The 18,082-nt window shown below is 53.1% G+C and overlaps 1 protein-coding gene across 6 annotated transcripts in view; it reads left to right on the forward strand.

Annotated features, from left to right (window-relative positions):
* The first annotated feature begins 205 nt into the window (after positions 1-205).
* Positions 206-18,082, forward strand: part of TRAF3 (TNF receptor associated factor 3) — a 132,583-nt gene continuing 114,706 nt past the window's right edge. For 2 of the 6 annotated variants that reach the window (XM_042944360.1, XM_042944362.1), the window contains exon 1: positions 14,411-14,597. The gene's annotated coding sequence lies outside the window, so the exon portion shown is untranslated. Of the gene's footprint in view, positions 265-3,680; positions 4,120-6,557; positions 6,679-7,520; positions 7,651-14,410; positions 14,598-18,082 lie in introns of those variants that run through there. The other 4 variants (XM_042944353.1, XM_042944363.1, XM_042944354.1 and 1 more) reach the window with 4 other exon arrangements.

The following is an 18,082-nucleotide window of genomic DNA, read 5'->3' on the forward strand; positions in this document are numbered from 1 at the left end:
GGGTCACATGCACTGTGCTAAGCCAATCATCGGCCAGGAGAGTCATCGGCTTAGCCAATCAGAGCCTACCCCTGAGTTGCACGGCAGGGTCTGCCTGGTCCAATGAAGGGCTAGCATGGACCAGGGACTGAGCATGCGCTTGTCCCAAGCGGGGCTCCCGAGCAGCTCCCAGAGTCCGGCGCCAGCTCCGCGGTCGCCCCAGGGCCCGAGTTGGGGAACCGGGAAGACAGGGGCTGAGGGAGGTCACCTAAAGGCCCACAGCTGGTAGGTGGGGGAGCTTAGGGTCACCACACCCACCCAAAGTCCTTTTTAAAAGTTAAATATAATTTGCATACAGCACACTTTTTGAACTGTACATTTCAGTGGTTGTTGGTATACTCGCAAGGTTGTGCAACCATCACCACAATCGATTTTAGAACAAGTTCATTACGCCAAAAAGAAACCACTTGTCATGTAGTGGTCACCCCCTATTTCCCTCCCTCTAGCCCCAGATAACCACTAATCTACTTTCTATCTCTGGATTTGCCTGTTTGGGACATTTTACATAATGGGATCATACAGTATGTGGTCCTTCCACTTAACATAATTTCAAGGTTCATCCACGCTACGTATATCACTACTTGGTTCCTTTTATTGCCAATTACTGTTCCATTGTATGGATACACCATATTGTGTTTATTCATTCATCGGCTGATGGGCATTGGTTGTTTCCACCTTTTGGCCATCATGACTAATGCCGCTATGAATATTCATGAATAACTTTTGTATGGACAGACGTTTTCATTCCTCTAGAGTAGATACCAAGGAATGAAATTGCAGGTGAAAGTCTTTTTTAGGAGGTGACAACACAGACATATTTCAGGGGTGAGTGGTTGGGTTAGTGTTCTGAGCACTGGAGAGAGAGGAGGTTGTGGTCCAGACCGTTCTGTCTGGGGACTGTAGGACCTTGGCCAGGGGCCTTCTCTGGTGGATCTCAGTGACACGGGTGCTGGAGGGGATGTGCCCAGCCCTGACAGGGCACCTGTGTGCCCGCTTGCTTCCTGGAGAGGGAGCCAAGGTTTCTCTGACACTGTACTGGGCAGAGGTGGTGGTGCCCATTCACAGAGGGCAGAGAGGGCACAGGACGTGGGCATCTGCTGTGGCTTTGGCTCCCTGGCCAGGCCCTTTGGTCCTCAGAGACAGGACGACCCTGCCTTCCTGCTGTAATCAGCACTGGTTTGTCATTTGCTCTTTAACATCTACATGGCTTTACTCCATGGTATCCACTTGGATTTGAAAGTAAACCTTAACTAATTTGAATAAAATAGCCATGTAAAGCTCAGCCAGAAATGTAATTGTATTTACTAAACAGCTAATAAATATTTACTACAAATCTCATTGCTCCGTAAAATTGGAGACAGTACCTTCTGCTTGCTTTCTTGGCTTCGAGGGAGGGCTGAAGAGAGAGGGAGGCAGGCTGGGAAGGGGAAAAGGAGGGTCCAGCCTGTTTCCTTGTAATAGTGTAAACATGGCCCTTCATTTGGGTTTTTTTGTAATGAGGCCTGATCACTCACTGATGCCTTTGATCTCAGCTTGATCATTTTATTCAGAAAGTGAGCTCTTACAAGGGTTCGTTTCATTTTGCAATTCCAAGCCAGATCTCTTTGATTATGTGTGGGAAGCATACAAAATTTTCCGCTGAGATGATTTTTGAATTAGCTGAGAACTTAGCAGTTTCATAATTTTCGAACTGTAGATTTTCACCTCCCCTTTTGGTCTCATATGTCCATTGCTGGGTCTCTTTAAATCTGAAATTTGCCATAGGCTGAGTCCTCAAAGAAAGATATATACCCTTGACATTTAAAAAAAAATTAATAGAAAAGCACTAAATCCCTTCAAATACTACACTGGAATGGAGTTATAGCTCTTTCTTCATGCCCAGTGAGAATTTAATCATAGCAAAATCTTAATGTTTAATATTGAAATCTTTATCCAAGAGACCCAAAAAGTGTTTTTGCAAGGAGCATCTTGGCATTTCCCAAACCTGCTGACATAGTTCCCTGACTCTAATTTGAGGCTGTGACAACTGGAAAGGTGACCCAGTGGCCCTGACTTTTGTCTAAACCCAAAGTTTGGGGCCCCAGAGGTCAGAGCCCCAAGGACGAAACGCATGGGCTTGGGCAGGGGGCACTGCTCTGGGAATTCTTCAAGGGCTGGTTCCCATTGCCTCCAGGATTCTCAGGAGCCCCAGAGGCTCTGATTGGCCCAGAGATCTCATTTACGGGGCGGGGGACACCGGATGTTTAGGGAATACTCTTGGTTGAGGGCTCTGCAGACCAGTGTGAGTAGCATACCAGAGGGTCAGAGGGTCAGAGGGTCAGAGGGTCAGAGGGCCAAGTCCAGAGCCAGGAGAAAGTCCCTCTTTTTTCCCATCCATGTAGTTATCGAGGGTTTGCAGGCCTTTGGGACACCTAGATTTCTGTTGGTACCTGTATTAGAGAGCCTTGTCGTGTAACAACTCGGAAACCTAGTTACTTAAAATAGTCATTATTTATTGGCCTTTGATTCTGTGGGTTGGCAATTTCGGCCGGGCTCAGCTGGGTGGTTCTACTGGGCTCTCCTGGGCTCGCTCGCGTGTCTCTGCTGGGGCTGGATGATTTAGGATGGCTCGGTGCACGTTTCTGGCGGATGAAGGCCGTTAACTGGAATGCCTTGGTTCTCTTCCATGAACCCCCTTTGGAGGTTGGCTTGAGCTCGTTTCCATGGTCACAGGGTTCCAAGTGCCACAAGAGAGCATAAGCTCCAATGAGCCAGTGCTTTTCAAACCTTGGCATGTATCCCTTTTGCTAATGTCCCATTGGCCAAAGCAGATCATATGGCCAAGCTCAGACTTAGGAGCAGGGAATAGACTCCTCTTGATGAAGGAGCGACAAAGTCCCATGCAAAAGAGCATGGGTGCAGATAGGGGGAATTTGTGGCGTTTTGCGGCCTACCACAGAGCCCCACGTAGACCTCCTTTACAGGGATTATGTACCCATTCTCCAAATGCTGTGAGCGTGGGCTGCTAACAGCTCACAGCGGCCTTCTCCGGAGAAAGGCTCCAGCAGATGGGAGCCACACACCCCAGCTTATATTCTTTGTCTCTGCCTGGGGTGGGTGGCGCTCATAGCCCGTGGCTGACTGGTTCGAAGGCACAAAATGGCTGGCCCCCCTTTCTTCAAGGCAGGGGCAGCTGTGGTGTGATTTGTGGTTCTGAGCCCATTGGGCACCAGTGAGAGCTAGACTTCACTTGGGCCCCCACTCCCTTGCTCAGCTCTTTCCCCTTCCCTGCCCCCAAACCTCCCTCCCTCCCTGACAGATTTTACCGGAAACCCACTCTCGAAGCCTCCAGCTGACTGACCGCCCTGAGGCTGCCATGTTGTAAGAAGCCCAAACCGGCCCACGTGGAGAGATGCCCCATGCTGTTCAAACGTGAGCACGGTCTGACTCACCTGGAGGAGAGACTAGACTGCCCATCTAGACTTCTCCCGGCTTCCTGACCCACAGAAGCCTCGAGAGATAACAAATTTGTTGGGCAGTAATTGTGACTATACACGGATCTTAGACAATGTCCATCTCCCTGTCATCGCGGGGAACACAAACCGGGAGGGGCTTCCCGTCCAGAATTGCTGGTCCTTGTTCTCACCCTGTGCACAGGTTAACTCCGTGCGTGCAAGCTCATGCATGTGCGTGTGTGCGTCTGCCCTGTTAGTCCCAACTCTCTTTCCATTCCTGGAGCCTCTCAAGATGCCTGGCCCACAGCGGTATCCATGAATGTTAGCGAAAGTTCCTATATACTGGGACCCTCATGTTTGTAGCCAGACAGATCTTCGTTGTTCTCCAGCAAGCCGTCCTGCCCCTCTAACCTCCCTTCCACTAGAGAATCCAGGAAAGAAACTTCCAGAACAGTGGGTGCCTTTGTGGTTGCCCAGGAGGAGGGTCGGTGGCCGCAGGTTAAAAGTCTTTCTTCCCCGTTGGAAACCTTGGAAGCGTGCCCACGTCCAAAGGAACCAAACTTTGCCTGGGCTTCCTCTCAGGCCACAGTCACCGTCTCCGGCCTTTTGATGCAAGCGCCCGGTCTTGGGAGTGTGGCTCTGTGAGGTGAGCTGGAGTTTTCGAGGACCAGAGAGCCGGGAGAAGTTAGGAAAGAGGTGGTTCCTGGAGGCAGAGGGCTGGGATTTAGATGTAGTTTAGAGGTGTTGGCATTGACTCCCAGCCCACAAAGGCTGCCCGCTTTTCAGGCTTTGCTTCACAGCCGGGTCTACAGGTCGAGTAGTAGGGAGAGCGAGGACTTTGTCCCCAGGAGACTGAGCATGGTGATGGGGACTGGCGGGTAAGAGTGGGGGGTGACGGAGGGATACTGGGTGGCAAGGAAGTGGCTTGGGTGAAATCACGGCGTTTTGGAAAGGATCCAAACTTTGATGGGCAGAACTAAAAGATGCTCAGCTAAAAGTTGCCTAATTACAAAAGGTGTCAGGAGCCGCGTGTTCAGGCTGTCTTGTTTTTCTGGGCAATGGGAGAGATTCTACCGCATTATTAGGTTCAGGTCTTTTGATGCCCCAGTGGTAGCCAGACCCTGGTCCGGGGGCAAAAACCACCGAAAAACGATTTCAGCAAGTTCGTGGCTGCCCTCCTCGCGCCCGTCCCGGGAAGTCCTGCAGCTCCAGCAGAGGGAGGGCAGGAGGAAGGAGAAATCGCGCCCACCACCACCCCTTTGGGACTTAAAAGCAGAGCAGGCTCGGAGTGGATCCCCTTCCTCAACTGTCCAGCGGACATTGTGAGTGTAGGAAGGAGGGACTGTTTCAAAGATACACAGGTGGATGTTACTTTTGACTGATTCTGGGACAAAATCAACTTTATTTATCCTTACAAACGGAATCAAGGCTCTAGACACGCTGGGCAACTTCTCCCTGATCCTTTTCTAAACTTTTTTTTTCTTTTTGGAATCAAGACACCTCCCTCCCCTCCAACAGAATGGAAGCGTGGAAGGATTGTCCCAGTCCCACCACGTGGTCCCCCAGGCAGCTTCAGACAGGCCCCAGCCTATTCAAATTGTTTCCCCACAGAGGACAGAGTCCGCGGGAGGCCCAGGGCCAGGGGGTGGCCTGGAAGCCGCTCCGAAGAGCCTTGTTCCGGGGCCGACAGCTCAGTTTCTGCATTTGGAGTTGCAGAATGAAGTGCCTGTATGAAAAGCAAAATCCCCAAACCAAAGTTAGAGTGTCCGACTTTGGTTCCTTTACCATCTGTGGGGAAATTTTTTAGTTTGCCTCACACTCAAAAAGAAACAGCAAGGGAGGAAAGGCCATTTCCTGTGTCAGCCACCCCGGGGGCGTCCTGAGTGCTTGAATGGCCACCCGGGCAGGGCCTCACCTCCACGGGGCCATCCTGGGCCACATCCCGGGGATGGCAGGGATGGGGTACGAGAGCCCTGCCCAGCTGACTCTCCAGGCCCCCAGAAGAGGGGAAGGGTGCCACCTGGGAGGCGCAGGAACGCACCCAAGACACCTGGGCGTGGGCCACAGGGTCCGTAGAGACCCCGGTGGATGTCCACTCCAGTCCTCGGTCCCTTTAATCGTGTCCTCGAGGCTTGTTAGGCCAGTTCTGTGTCCCCTGGCTTTAGAAAGTACAATACAGCTGGTGTTTAGCAAACTCTAGTTAGGCTGATGAACCAGGGCTATTTACGTGGCCTGCTGATTACAGAGCAGTGATTAGGTACTTAGAGAAGCTCTGAGACTGTCATTTCAGGTGTCAGCCCTGTGAGATCCTCCTGTGGAATGAGCTTATTTGTGTCCATGTGAAAAAATAGTAGAGGGAAATTCAAACGTGGTAGTTATGAAAAATCATCTACATTGCAAATCACTCACGGAAATTCACATTGATTAGCTAGAGGTGTAATGAGAACATGAATTTGTGAATCTGCTGTTTTTTAATGCTCACTACCTGGGACAGCGAACAGGGGTGATCTGGCAATTACAGGGCTAATTAGATCCCTTTTGGCCTCCACACTGGAAACTGCACACCCCAGCCGCCCTCCCCGAGAACCGCTTCATGGACTCAGCTCCACAAAAACCCAGGCACACCGGATTCCTTCCTACCAGCTCGCCCAACACTGGCCTTAGCTTACCCTGGAGGCCTTAAAATGCCCCAGGGTGTGGGAATCCTAGTTGTAGTTGACTTTATGAATCCTAGCTCCCAGGCCTCAGGTGCACAGCAAGACACAAGTCCCTTACACTGCCCCAAACGCGAGCTGGCCAGAAAGAACCAAGTCAGAGCTGGTGAGGGTGGTGAGCCCCTGGGAAGTGAAGTCTGTGGTGTTCTAGAGCAGATTCTTGATCGGCCTCGGGCAGGCAGATGCCAGACCTTGGGGTTTTTCTGTTTCCATGCAGAAGTGGACACAGTGGCGAGGTCAAGGGGTGGGCCAAGACACCCAGCCTTCAACAGCTCCCCAGATCTGCCTCAAACCATATCTTAAATAAGGGAATCATGGTGTCATGGCAATAAGGATTCCAGATAGGTCCTGTGGACTCTCCTCCTGACAGATGATGACATCATAAACCTTGTGGACATTCTGGAGCTGCCACTGGCTCTGAGCCCAGGCCCGGACCAGAGTCGTCTGTGGGGAGCCGTTCGTGGATGAAGTGTGACGGGGTGAAACTGGAGGTACATGAAGCGGACAGGAAAGATGTGGCTTGGGGCGGATGGTTGGCTGGTTCGTTCATTCATTCATTCATTCTCTTAGCCAAATATTTTTTAATTTTTTTGTGATGTTTATTCATTTTTGAGAGACAGAAAGAACAGAGTGTGAGCAGGGGAGGGGCAGAGAGAGAGGGAGACACAGAATCCGAAGCAGGTTCCAGGCTCTGAGCTGTCAGCACAGAGCCCGATGCGGGGCTCAAACCCATGAACTGTGAGATCGTGACCTGAGCCGAAGCTGGACACTCAGCAGACTGAGCCACCCAGGCGCCTCACTTAGCCAAATATTTTATTTTATTTAATTTTTTTTTTTTTTAATTTTTTTTTTTCAACATTTTTTATTTATTTTTGGGACAGAGAGAGAGAGACAGAGCATGAACGGGGGAGGGGCAGAGAGAGAGGGAGACACAGAATCGGAAACAGGCTCCAGGCTCCGAGCCATCAGCCCAGAGCCTGACGCGGGGCTCGAACTCACGGACCGCGAGATAGTGACCTGGCTGAAGTCGGACGCTTAACCGACTGCGCCACCCAGGCGCCCCATAGCCAAATATTTTAAAGGCTGCCTAGGAACTTCTGCGAGAGACAGAGAGAGAGAGAGAGAGAGAGAGATTGAGAGAGAAGGAGCTGACCCTGCAGACCAAAGCCTTCAGACAGCGAGGTGACAGTGACATGAGGCCCCAGCGTTCTCCTCTCCGGACTGTTCAGGAAGAGCAGGAGGAACGCAAACCGAACCCCATCGTTATTTATTTCTTTGAATATAACAAACCTAGTTAATTCAGACTCTACTAATCTTGGATATTTCCTCCCAGAGTGGGCGGAACCTGCAGTTCCCACGGCGCCCCAGGAAGACGTGTCAGCCCAAGTGAGGAAAAGGAAGAAGTTACAACTGGAGCTGTGTCTCCTTTAGCGGCTTTTCAGGCTTCTTCAGCAGGACCCACGGTGAGAAAGACATTTTACCTGTGGGCACACACACACACACACACACACACACACACTCCTGGGCATCCACGCAGGACTAAAACAAAAGTTTTACAAACAATACCAACCCTTCCTAGGTATGAAGCCTCCTGCTATTTTCTATTGTATTTTATTTCATTAAAAAAAAAAAGATGCTGGTCACACCCACTCAAGTGATTTGATGATCTATTAATGGGTTGCCAGCTGCGGTTTGAAAAACACCACCTCCCAGGTGCTGGGGCCTCGACACTTCTCACAGCTGCAGTGGGGGCCGGAGGACCGATTCCGCAGAAAATGCTTTTCGGTGAATGGATGATGAAGTTTGTCTGTCAATGTAGCACAGCATGGGCAAGGTACCCCTGAAAGTTAATAAGAAAACACTAGGTAACATCCCCTCAAAATACCGGGGCAAATGGGATTTTCACCCACGGCAGTTGATCGTGAATATCTGAAATTAAAACCACCCCTCCCAGCCCAGGGGAGCTGGGCCGGGCCTTTATCTCTAGGAATGACAGCAGCATTTGAACCACAACCCTGTGTCCTTCCTCTGGGCATCGTGGCCCCTCTCAGGGACATGTGAGCCACGTGGCCCCACGGGCACTGTCCTCCTTCGCAGCCCCCTCGGGGTAGGGCGGGCAGTCTTATTTCCGCTCTCTGCAAAAGGGGAAACCCGGGGCCGGGAGGCAAGGTGTCTTCCTAAGATTATACAGTCAGTCATGAGTTGAGTTCTGCTTTTTCGATTCCTGGTCTAGCATTCTCCTGCTCTAGTGAATTCCTTGCCGGTTCACCTTTCCTAGGGAACTCATCCCACAACATTTTGGGGGCCCTTTGGCAAGACGAGCCGGGGGCCTGACCCCATGGCATCCTTCCCGCTTGGGTGTGAAGCCATGTGTCGGGCCAAGGGCCCATTCGGAGGTGGACAATGGTAAGGCCTGGAAATGCATGTTTTATTTGGGATTTGCTCCAACTGGCTATGACCGAAGGAAGCGAAAGAGTGAGGCATACAGAGAGCCGTAGGGAGAGTTTTCGGGGCAGAGAGAAGGGCGGAGGCAAAGGCTCTGAGGAGCTAGTTGGCCCGGGTCACAGAGGCTCCCTGGAGGCCAGTGTGGGTGGAGCAGGAGAGTGACGGGAACATTCAGACGGGGGTGGGTGACAACCATGGCCCCTTGGTTCTTCTGGGGACTAGACCACTGAGAGCAGCTGAGTGAAGGCTGCCGTGCAGGGACAGTGCTGTGGCCAGAGCTACGTGACCTGCAGTCCACGTGCCGTGGGTTCTCACCCCATCTGACAGCAAGTTCGGGGCTGTTAGCATCTGCTAGGTTTAAATTTTGTTTACATTTTTAAAATTTATTTGTTATCAGAGAGACGGAGCGCGCACGCACTGGGGAGGGGAGAGAGAGAGGGTGAGAGGATTCCAAACAGGTTCAGTGCTGTCAGGGCAGAGCCTGACACGGGGCTCGATCTCACGAACTGTGAGGCATGACTTGAGCCGAAATCAAGAGTCGGACGAGCCCAGCAGGCGCCCCCAGCATCTGCGGATTTAGAACACCACCACCATGGCCATTAGATAAAGGGTGATGGTCATTCCCTTTGCTCAGTGTTGAAGGTAGGAGGTATGGTTTTCCAGTATTTGGTATTATATCTTTGGAGGGGAGAGTCCCAGATGTGGGGTCACTGGGTCAAGAGGGAGTCACCTCCTTTTTTAACACCCAGGAGGTTTGTGTTTCTAGTTGCCGGCCCACACCACGCTTCATCGGCTGTGACCTCATTCATTATGTAACAAGACGGCGTCTGATTGTTGTTCAGATTTGCCTGGTTCTTGGCCTATGTTTATTGGCTGAATGACAATGAAGTCAGATCAGGTGTACGGTTAGTTTGGATAGAATATAAGCTGTCAATCAAACATTACAATGGCTCCCATGTTCAGGTAAAACCAAAGTTCTGTTGATGACCCTCAGGGCCCTGTGTCTCTCGCTCCCGGAGTCCTGATCTCCCACCCTTAGCTTCATCTTCTGCGACTCTCTCCTGCTCATTAGCTCCACCCACACTGGCCTCCCGAATGCTTACTGACCTCAGGGCCTTCGCCCACGCCATTCCCTCTTCCTGGATGCTTTTCCCACGGATATCCACACGGTACCCTCCTCTTTTCCTTTAGGTCTATCTGGCACCTTGCCCCCCCACCTTCCTTGACCATTCACTCCAGGCCTCCCTCCTCCCCTCCTCTGTTCTAGCTTGCTCCTCAGCTCTCGTGATAGATTCGCTTGAGGTTTATTTTCTGTTTTCACCTGCTACAAGGTGAGCTCCAAAGGGCAAGCATTTAATTGGTTCTGTGCTGGAAGGGTGGCGGGTCTTGACTGAATGCACTAACGAACAAGGGGACAGTGGACTAAGTTGCTTTGATCTGGTATCATATGACATTTCAGGCTCGTCACCACCAGCCTCGAGAGATGGGGAAGGGCACCACATTTGCCTTTATTCATAGTGGGATGTCACATCGCAGTTTCGATGAATTAGAACGATTCTTGTACTTTTCAAACATTTTGTCTCATTAATCCGAGACGTCATTTGAACCTTATCACCTCCTCCCTCCTCATTGCTAATGAGCAGGGAGGAGCATAGACTACTTGGATGGGGTCTGCTGGGGTAGGATGGGCTGGCGGTAGGACTCCGCCAGCCACTGGCTCGTTTGCTGAGTGGGGTGTGCGGGCTGAGGCTGGAGTTGAATTCCTGGGGGGTTGGGGGGGCTTAGGGGGAGGAAAGGCGCTGTTACGACCGACCCGCAGGTTGGGAAAGAAGGTCAGTGATCACACAGAGGAGGTGAACCTCCTGAATGGGATTTGGAGGCAGGCAGCCGGATTTTCCCAGCAGGGTTCATGAGTCTGCTGTGTGGTAACTGATGCAAACCCTCTTCCCCGTCTCCCACAAGATCTGCAGTGAAAACCACCCTTTTCTTGGTGAGATTGAATCTGTTTTTCAGAAAGTGTTAAAGGTCGAAGTGGGTGTGGGGCTCCGGTCGAGGCACCTGTGGGAGGCCGGCCTCGCCCGGTGCTCATGCCGTCCTGAAGGACTGGGGTAAATAAAGCACCAGAGATTCCGCGAGTGGTGCGCACACGCGCGTGCAAACCCTCAAACGGGGTTTCCTAAAATGAGGACACCATGGTCAACCTGAGTGGCCCACAGAAATGAGAGAAGATTAAAACTTGATGTGGCCGGTTCCCCAAATCTCCCCCCTTCCCTGTTCCTATTTCTTGCACAAGAGCCCTGCTGGCTCTGTATACCCTAGCCATCCGGTGTCTCCCCATGCCCCATTTCCTTTGTCTTCACTTTCCACTGTCCCTGTCCAGGGAGGGGCACAGGCAGCCTGCCTCCCCGCTGGCGCCCCTCTGCTCTCAGCCAGGGTCCCCTGGACGGGACGGGGGAGTGGCGGCCTTGGCTCCCCAGCCCTGCTGCGACAGTGCACACTCACCACGGAGCTTTGCCAGGGGTGCTCCGCCCGCCCCCAAAGCCGCGGGCCCCTTCAGCCCTTCGTTCCGTCTAAGAGAGTGTCTTCAGACTTAAGGTTACAAACCAACAGTGAGTTGAGAGAGTCACAACAGTATCGAAAAAGTAGAATGGGGGAGGGGGTGGGCGCCTGGACAGCTCAGCTGGTTAAGCATCGGACTCTCGGTTTTGGCTCAGGTCATGATCTCACGGTTGGGGAGTTTGAGCCCCGTGTTGGGCTCTGCGATGACAGCACAGAGTCTGCTTGGGATTCTCTCTCCCCCGCTCTCTCTCTCTCAAAAAATAAACTTAAAAAAATGGAATGGAATAGAAAATAACAGCATACATCACATGTTTGAGGCTAAGTGTCGTCATATGTGCGTGTATATTCCTGCACATACATGATACACAACTGGGTTTGTGCTGTAAAATTCAAAAAGTTTGGAAGCTACTTGTCTGGTCAGTTAGTAGAACTATTTTTATTTTTTTATTTTGCCGTGTGTCACGGTCCCTCCTGAGGTGATATTTAATATTTTAGTGGGAGAAGTTGCCAGCATATTGCAGCCCAAGTTAAGACCCCCTTCCGGGGCCGGGGGGGGGGGGGTGGGGAGCTGATGGTCTTTGCGTGGGTGTCACTTGAGGGCCTGATCATCATATTCAGGGAAAGGCCTGTGAGACCCCATTCACAGGCCAAAAGCCCCCTAACACTATATGATGCATACTTTCCCCCTTCCTCTGGAAAACAAACAGGATTGGCTTCTGAGCCGTTGCTCTAATATCTGTGTGCACTTCTCCCAGAAACACAGCAAACAGAACATGTAATGCTACATAAATCCCTGTGAGAAATTTCTTTGTCCAGAAATGGTGTCAGCTTGTTGTTCCTCGTTGCCATAGGGAACAGAGAGGGCTGCCTTTGAAATGCAGAGGAGACCTGTGATTGGCTCTCCTTGCTGCCCATCACTGCTGCCCAGCAGCCTGAAACTGCAGAGGACAGAACACCCACCCCCAAAGCAGTTGCCCTGTTAGGGGCAAAATGATTTGTGCTGTCCCCCTCCAGTCTCTAAAGCAGGGCATCCAGAACTGCCAGAAGGTTGGAGAAGGGAAAGGACAGGCGGAAGAGGGGGAGAGGAGAGGAGCAGGTCTCACCAGAAGAGGGCTCCACCCTGGGGTGTACCCGAATCTATTCATTCTCAACGTGCTGGATGCTGCTTTGGGAAGAGAGTAAAAGGAGTCCCAGAAAACCCCTCTGATGGATCTTTGAAACTTCCACCTTGTTGCCTATTTTAAAAGAACCAAAAATAGCGCAGCCTAGAGAATTTTTGGCAGTCTTATTTTGGCAAAGTCTTTAAAAGAGCCCTTGCAATATAGTGTGAGGCAGAAGGTGGGAACGAGCACCTGGAGGCCAGTGTCCCAGGACAGCGGTCTGGGCGGGCCTGGGGACCCGGGAGCCGGTGGGCCAATATGCAGAGGCCCTGGAGTCTGGGGTACGGGAAGCAGCCAGGACCTGATCCTTTCAGGTGAGAGTCACTACAAGTTGCAACAGGCAGGAAAGGGCACGCAAGGCTCTGGAGGGGAACCCACCGTGAGGGAAAGGGGAGCCCATCTGGTGACCTGGGTTCAGCACAGAGCCCAGAGGTATGTGCACAAGGGCTGGCTGCCGCTAGCCGGTCACCCTGACATGGTTGCTTGGGAGAACAGCAGCCATCTCGGGTTCTCTGGTCTGAATTCAGAAAGCTGTGACCTTCTGTGGCCCAAGTGGGGGCGCCACTGGAGCCCCAGTCTGGGTAGCAGGGCTCCACTGCTGTGGCTGGAGGACAGAAACCTGTTGGGCTTCTGGAGCCAGAACCACGGCTCACTGTCCAGGGTTCCAGAACGTTCCACAGGGGAAGCTGCAGGAGGAGATGCTGGACTTCCTGCCTCTACTCACATGAGTCATTGGAGAAATACAAGAAGGAAGACTGGCTTAAGCTGGTCACACTGGTCTCAGCTCTGGTCCGGGGACCTTCATAAGCCTCCTCGAGAAGTGAAAAATGAAAAGCCCCTTTCTGTTGCCTCGTAAACACGGGCAGAGTTGGCCTAGGGCCTCCCAGAGACAGGCCCAGCCAGGATGGGTGCAACCTCAGAGGCTTTTGGGGTAATCATCGATGACTTCGGGGGTGGCGGGGCCAAGGCCCCGGGATAAGTGGGTGGCCCCGGGTCTGGAGGCTGCATAGACGCCAGAGGCCGGAGGTCCGGCGAGGAGCGGGGTTTGCGGTGGACTCTTCTGCCCCCGGGCACGCAGGCCACGAGAAGTCTGGGCACTCGCGGCAAACTGGCCACCCTGTTCACAGTTGACTGAGAGGCAGCTTCCTGGGTGTGGGAGGAGCCCAGGGAGGAAGGAAAGGAAACTCCAACCAAACAAATGCGTAGACATCCCGCTCTCAAGGGAAAAAAGCAGGGGCCCAGATGGCTTGAGTCACCTTCAGCCCCACCCACCTGCGCGTGTGTCTAGAGGAGTGTGTGTGTGTGTGTGCGTGTGCATGGCTGTGCGGGAGCATGAGTGTCGGCTAGTATGGGAAGGAGTGTGTGGCGCGAGGGCACGGGAGGGTGCCAGTGCCCAGGTGAGTGTGCGCGTGGCCGTGAACGTGTGTGCGGCGAGCATGTGTGAATGAGTGGGGCCGCGCTTAGGAATGCAGGTCCGTGAGCCCGTGTGGGCAAGTGTGCGGGTGAGTGTGAGACCGAGTGTGCCCCAGCGGCGGTGCAGTGTCCGCGAGCGTGGCTGCGCGGGTGAACCGGGTGACGCCATCGCTCCTGGCAGCGACACAACCTGCACCTCTGGGGCCCACACGCGGCTGCGTGGCTTCTTGACCCGGAAAGGGGAGGGGGAGACGGCGGGGGCGCGCGCGGCTGCCGGGGGGCGGGGGCCGCGCGGAGCGAGGGGGCGGGCGGCTCTGCGGCGGCCGCGGGGGGCATCGGGGGCCGCCCCGGCTCGCGCCGCGGCGCCGTTGCTAAGGCCGGCGGGCGGGCGCGGGGCGGGCGCGGGGCGGGCGGGCCTTAGCAACGGGTCGCGGGCGCGCGCGGGGGGGGGGAGCGGGGGCGCGCGGGCCGCGGGCGCGTGGGGCCGGCGGCGCTCGCGGGCTCCGGCGCTCCCACGCGCGCGCGGGCGGCGGGGGCGGGGCGGGCGCGCGCCGGGGCGCGCTCCGGCGGCCGGCGGGGATTTCCAGCGCGCGAGAGGAAGTGCTGCGAGAGGGTGCGTGAGGGCGCGAGGGAGCGCGGCGCGGCGCGGCCGCCGCGTGCGCGAGCCGGGGTTGCAGCCCAGCAGGGACTTTCCAGCCGGCGGCGGCGGCGGCGGCGGCCGCCGGCCCTTCCCCGCCCCCCGACATGGGGCTGCCCGGGGAGCAGGACGCTGCGGACCGCGGCGGAGGACGAGCCCGGCGCCCCTGAGCCGGCCGAGCGGGGCGGACCGCGGGGTAAGGGGTGGCGACGGCGGCGGGTGGCTGGCGGCAGGCGGGCGGGCGGGAGGCTCCATCCCCGGCGGCCCCTTCCCGCGTCCTCGGCGGGCGGCGGCGGCGGCGGCGGCGGCGGCGGGCCCGGGGCCGGAGCGGGGCCGGGGCGAAGCAGGCCCGGCGCCCGGCGGCGAGTGCCCGGTGCGGCGCCGCCTCGCCCCCGCCCCCGCCCGGGCCCGCCCGCCCCCCGAGCGCCTCAACTTCGGAAAACTTTGTCCTCGAGGCCGGGCCCGGGGCCCGCGGGCCGGGGTGCCCGCAGCTTTTCAGGAAACGGGGTGCCGAGGCCTCCCGGGGACGCGAGCCCCGCGGGGTGGGGACAGCCGGCATCCCCCGCGAGGCCGTGTGTTCTGGGGGCGGGGGGGGGCGCGCCGGCTGGGGGTCTGCATCCACCGAGGGGTCCCCCCGCCCCCCGGGCTGCCGGCCGGGGTTGGGGGGGCTTCTGAAGCCCTTATTTAAAAGTTTATACTGAGTCATTCCTCTGCAGATGAACCTCTGACTGATTCATAATCGGGGAGCTGCAGTGGCCTCGAAGGCAGGCGGTACTGGGATCCAGTTCGGGGCAAAATGCACACATTCCACCTTTGATTCATAGTAAAGGTCAGACCGGGCTCCCAGAGGTGCAAAAAATGAAAAGGATGCCTGCCACGGTATTTAAAATTTCATCTCGAGGCGCCAGGCTATCGCTCACGTACGCTTTGCCACGTTTTCACGCCGTCACCCCATTTGGGGACATCTATTTAATATCGAGACCTGTAGGGAGAATTCTGTGTGGAATGTTCTTTACCCTTAATTTGCAAACCTGTAAACAAAAGGGAAATGGATGAACTGTCGTGGACGTGCTTTGAAATTTAACAACCCTTCAGCTAATGCTCCGTTGAAGAAAACAGTTTTATTTCACGTTTTTCCTATGAAGCTCTGAATCAGATTTCAGAAGGAGATGGGGGTGTGTGAGTGAGTGTGAGCGTGTGTGTGTGTGTGTGTGTTCGTTTATTTTTGTGGAGTCATAAAGGCTGTGTTGAGCGTTACCTTACCGCTTCTTAATTTACATTCACAGCATACAACAGAGGAGGAGCCATAATTTTTTTTTTTTTCCCCTGGCATTTGTCGTGAATGCACACTGGTGAAGCGTTTGGAAACGTTTTCTGTAACCTTCTATATGGCTCTAAAATTCTTATTGAAAGAAACGACCAGGCGGACCATCGGTCGGTGCTAAAATCTGCGCGTGTCTTTCACATCTTTGAAAATGGCCTGTGAAAAAGACTGCATCATGTGTAGGATGTCTGGCAAAATAGTGCACAGCCAGTCGTTTTTCAAACGCAAGGGGATATTTGCTTTTTTGTACTCTGTTGTGACTCTATATTCAGAATTAGTCTATAGTCGAAGAATTCGTTGGCCAAGCAAGATAAACCTTGTTAGTAGGAAAATCAGAAAATAGCAGACAAGATTGGAAATCCCTGTGAGTAGGGGCTCATGACAAACCCTGACAGACCTGGGACTCGAGCATCACTGGTTCAAATCGGCCCTTATCACGCATGAGGTTTAAGATGTTAAGGTGTCTCACCCAGACGCCATCTGTTCCAGCTGTCACAATGCAGAAGCCAGGAAAGCAGAGAGAACTGGCAGGGAGAATTCCAGCTTTTTTTTTTTTTTTTTTAAAGACATTCATGTGAATTTTTCTGTGAGGGGAAAGACGACCAGTTATTTTGCTTGGATTCTATCCATGCATTTTGGATTTAATAAGATGGCCTCACTCAGTGAGAACGGTGTAAAGACATTCCATTGGAAACAGGCAATAGCAGTGGTCAGTTGCTTCTGTTAATAGCGTCAAAATATTCTTACTCTTGTTCGTGCCTTGAAGAAAGTCTTGCGTTCCACTGAAACATCTGGGCTGCTGCTTGCTGTTTTCCCCTGTGTTTGGGATTTTGATTCTGTAAACACCCTGGCTAAAATCCCTTTATTTTTTCACTGTGCAAACCTGAGACAGGCCTTTCTGGGGTACTGTCAGGATAGCTGTGCTAATGAACGGAGGAGGAGAATGATTTATCACTCTCTTAAAGTCCTTCTCTATGATGTTAAAGCTGCACTTTCAGAAAGATAAAACAGTCAGGGTGGTGTTGCAAGTCTAAGCTGGCTCAAGCAAACAAAGGAAATTGCGTTAAATTTGCCCATCTCTATTTTCTCATCTCCATATAGCAGGACTCTCCAAACAGCAAGTGATCTTAACTATCAAGTATTACGCAAGAGCTGAGTTTCCGTGCACTGGTCAATTTAAGAACTATTAACTTGGTAGAGGAGACGTCTTGTGACCAAGGCCTCCTGTGTTGATTCCATAGAATCTGGACCCCTCGTGTGCTTCTTCACGAGTGTTCATAGAGGAAGAGACACTATTTGGGGGGAATGGAGGGAGAATCATAATGTTGACTTCACCTGCAGAGACAAACTGGGAAGAGAGCTACAGAGTGGGAAGGAAGGAAGTGAAGTGAGGCCAGTGGACCTGGAAGGTGACCAGAGAGAGGCAGTTGAGGCCTAACCGTGCAGGTGATGCTTAGGCTTATTCTGAGTGGGAGGAGTGCAACCACAGGGAGAGGCCAGATGCCCTGGGGCAGGAGGGCAGTAGAGAGGTGAATGGGGGTGGGTGCCACTTGCATCACAGCAGGAGGCTTTGGGTCCAAAGGAGCTAAAAGAAATAGAAGAAAGTGTAGTTTTAAACATAAAGGAAAAATGTCAGGGGCGCCTGGGTGGCTCAGTCGGTTAAGTGTCTGACTTCAGCTCAGGTCATGATCTCGCGGTTCACGAGTTTAAGCCAGGTGTCGAGTTCTGTGCTGACAGCTCAGAGCCTGGAGCCTGCCTGGGATTCTGTGTCTCCCTCTCTCTTGGCCCCATCCACTGCTTATACTCTGTCTCTCTCTGTCTCAAATAAATAAGCATTAAAAAAAAAAAAAGAAAGGAAAAATGTCAGAAAACTACGTGTGCTTGTGTGATACCCATCATTCATTATTAACTAAAAAATACAAAACGTCTTTCTCATTTTAAGGAGCTTTTTTTTAATTGTTTTTTTTGCACATCAGTATTGTAGATGATTGGGGGGGGGGAGCTAACCAACCTAGGAAGGAGGAGGTGAGGTGTTTTTTGTTTTTTTTTTATCATCAAGCAGTAAACATTTTTTTGGATGGGATTTTTTTTTTCCTCCCTGTGCAGACACCTTGGGCTGAGGTTGGCGGGTAGTGAGATATTGAAAACGTAGGTGACTGTTGGTTTCTCACAACTCTAAAAACGAGGTGGGAATCTCTTGCTGAATTCTGTATTCCTTGAGATAAGTGGATCATTAACTGGGAGTTGGGAATCTTTTTCTCATCTAGCCTAATGTTCAGTTAATGTGCCTTGAGCTCCCGTAATGTTCTTGTTACAGAGCTAGGATGAGTGAGATTCGGCACCCGCCTTGAAGAGCC

Source organism: Panthera leo, chromosome B3, assembly GCF_018350215.1.
Source record: "Panthera leo isolate Ple1 chromosome B3, P.leo_Ple1_pat1.1, whole genome shotgun sequence".
Classification (NCBI taxonomy): Eukaryota; Metazoa; Chordata; class Mammalia; order Carnivora; family Felidae; genus Panthera; species Panthera leo.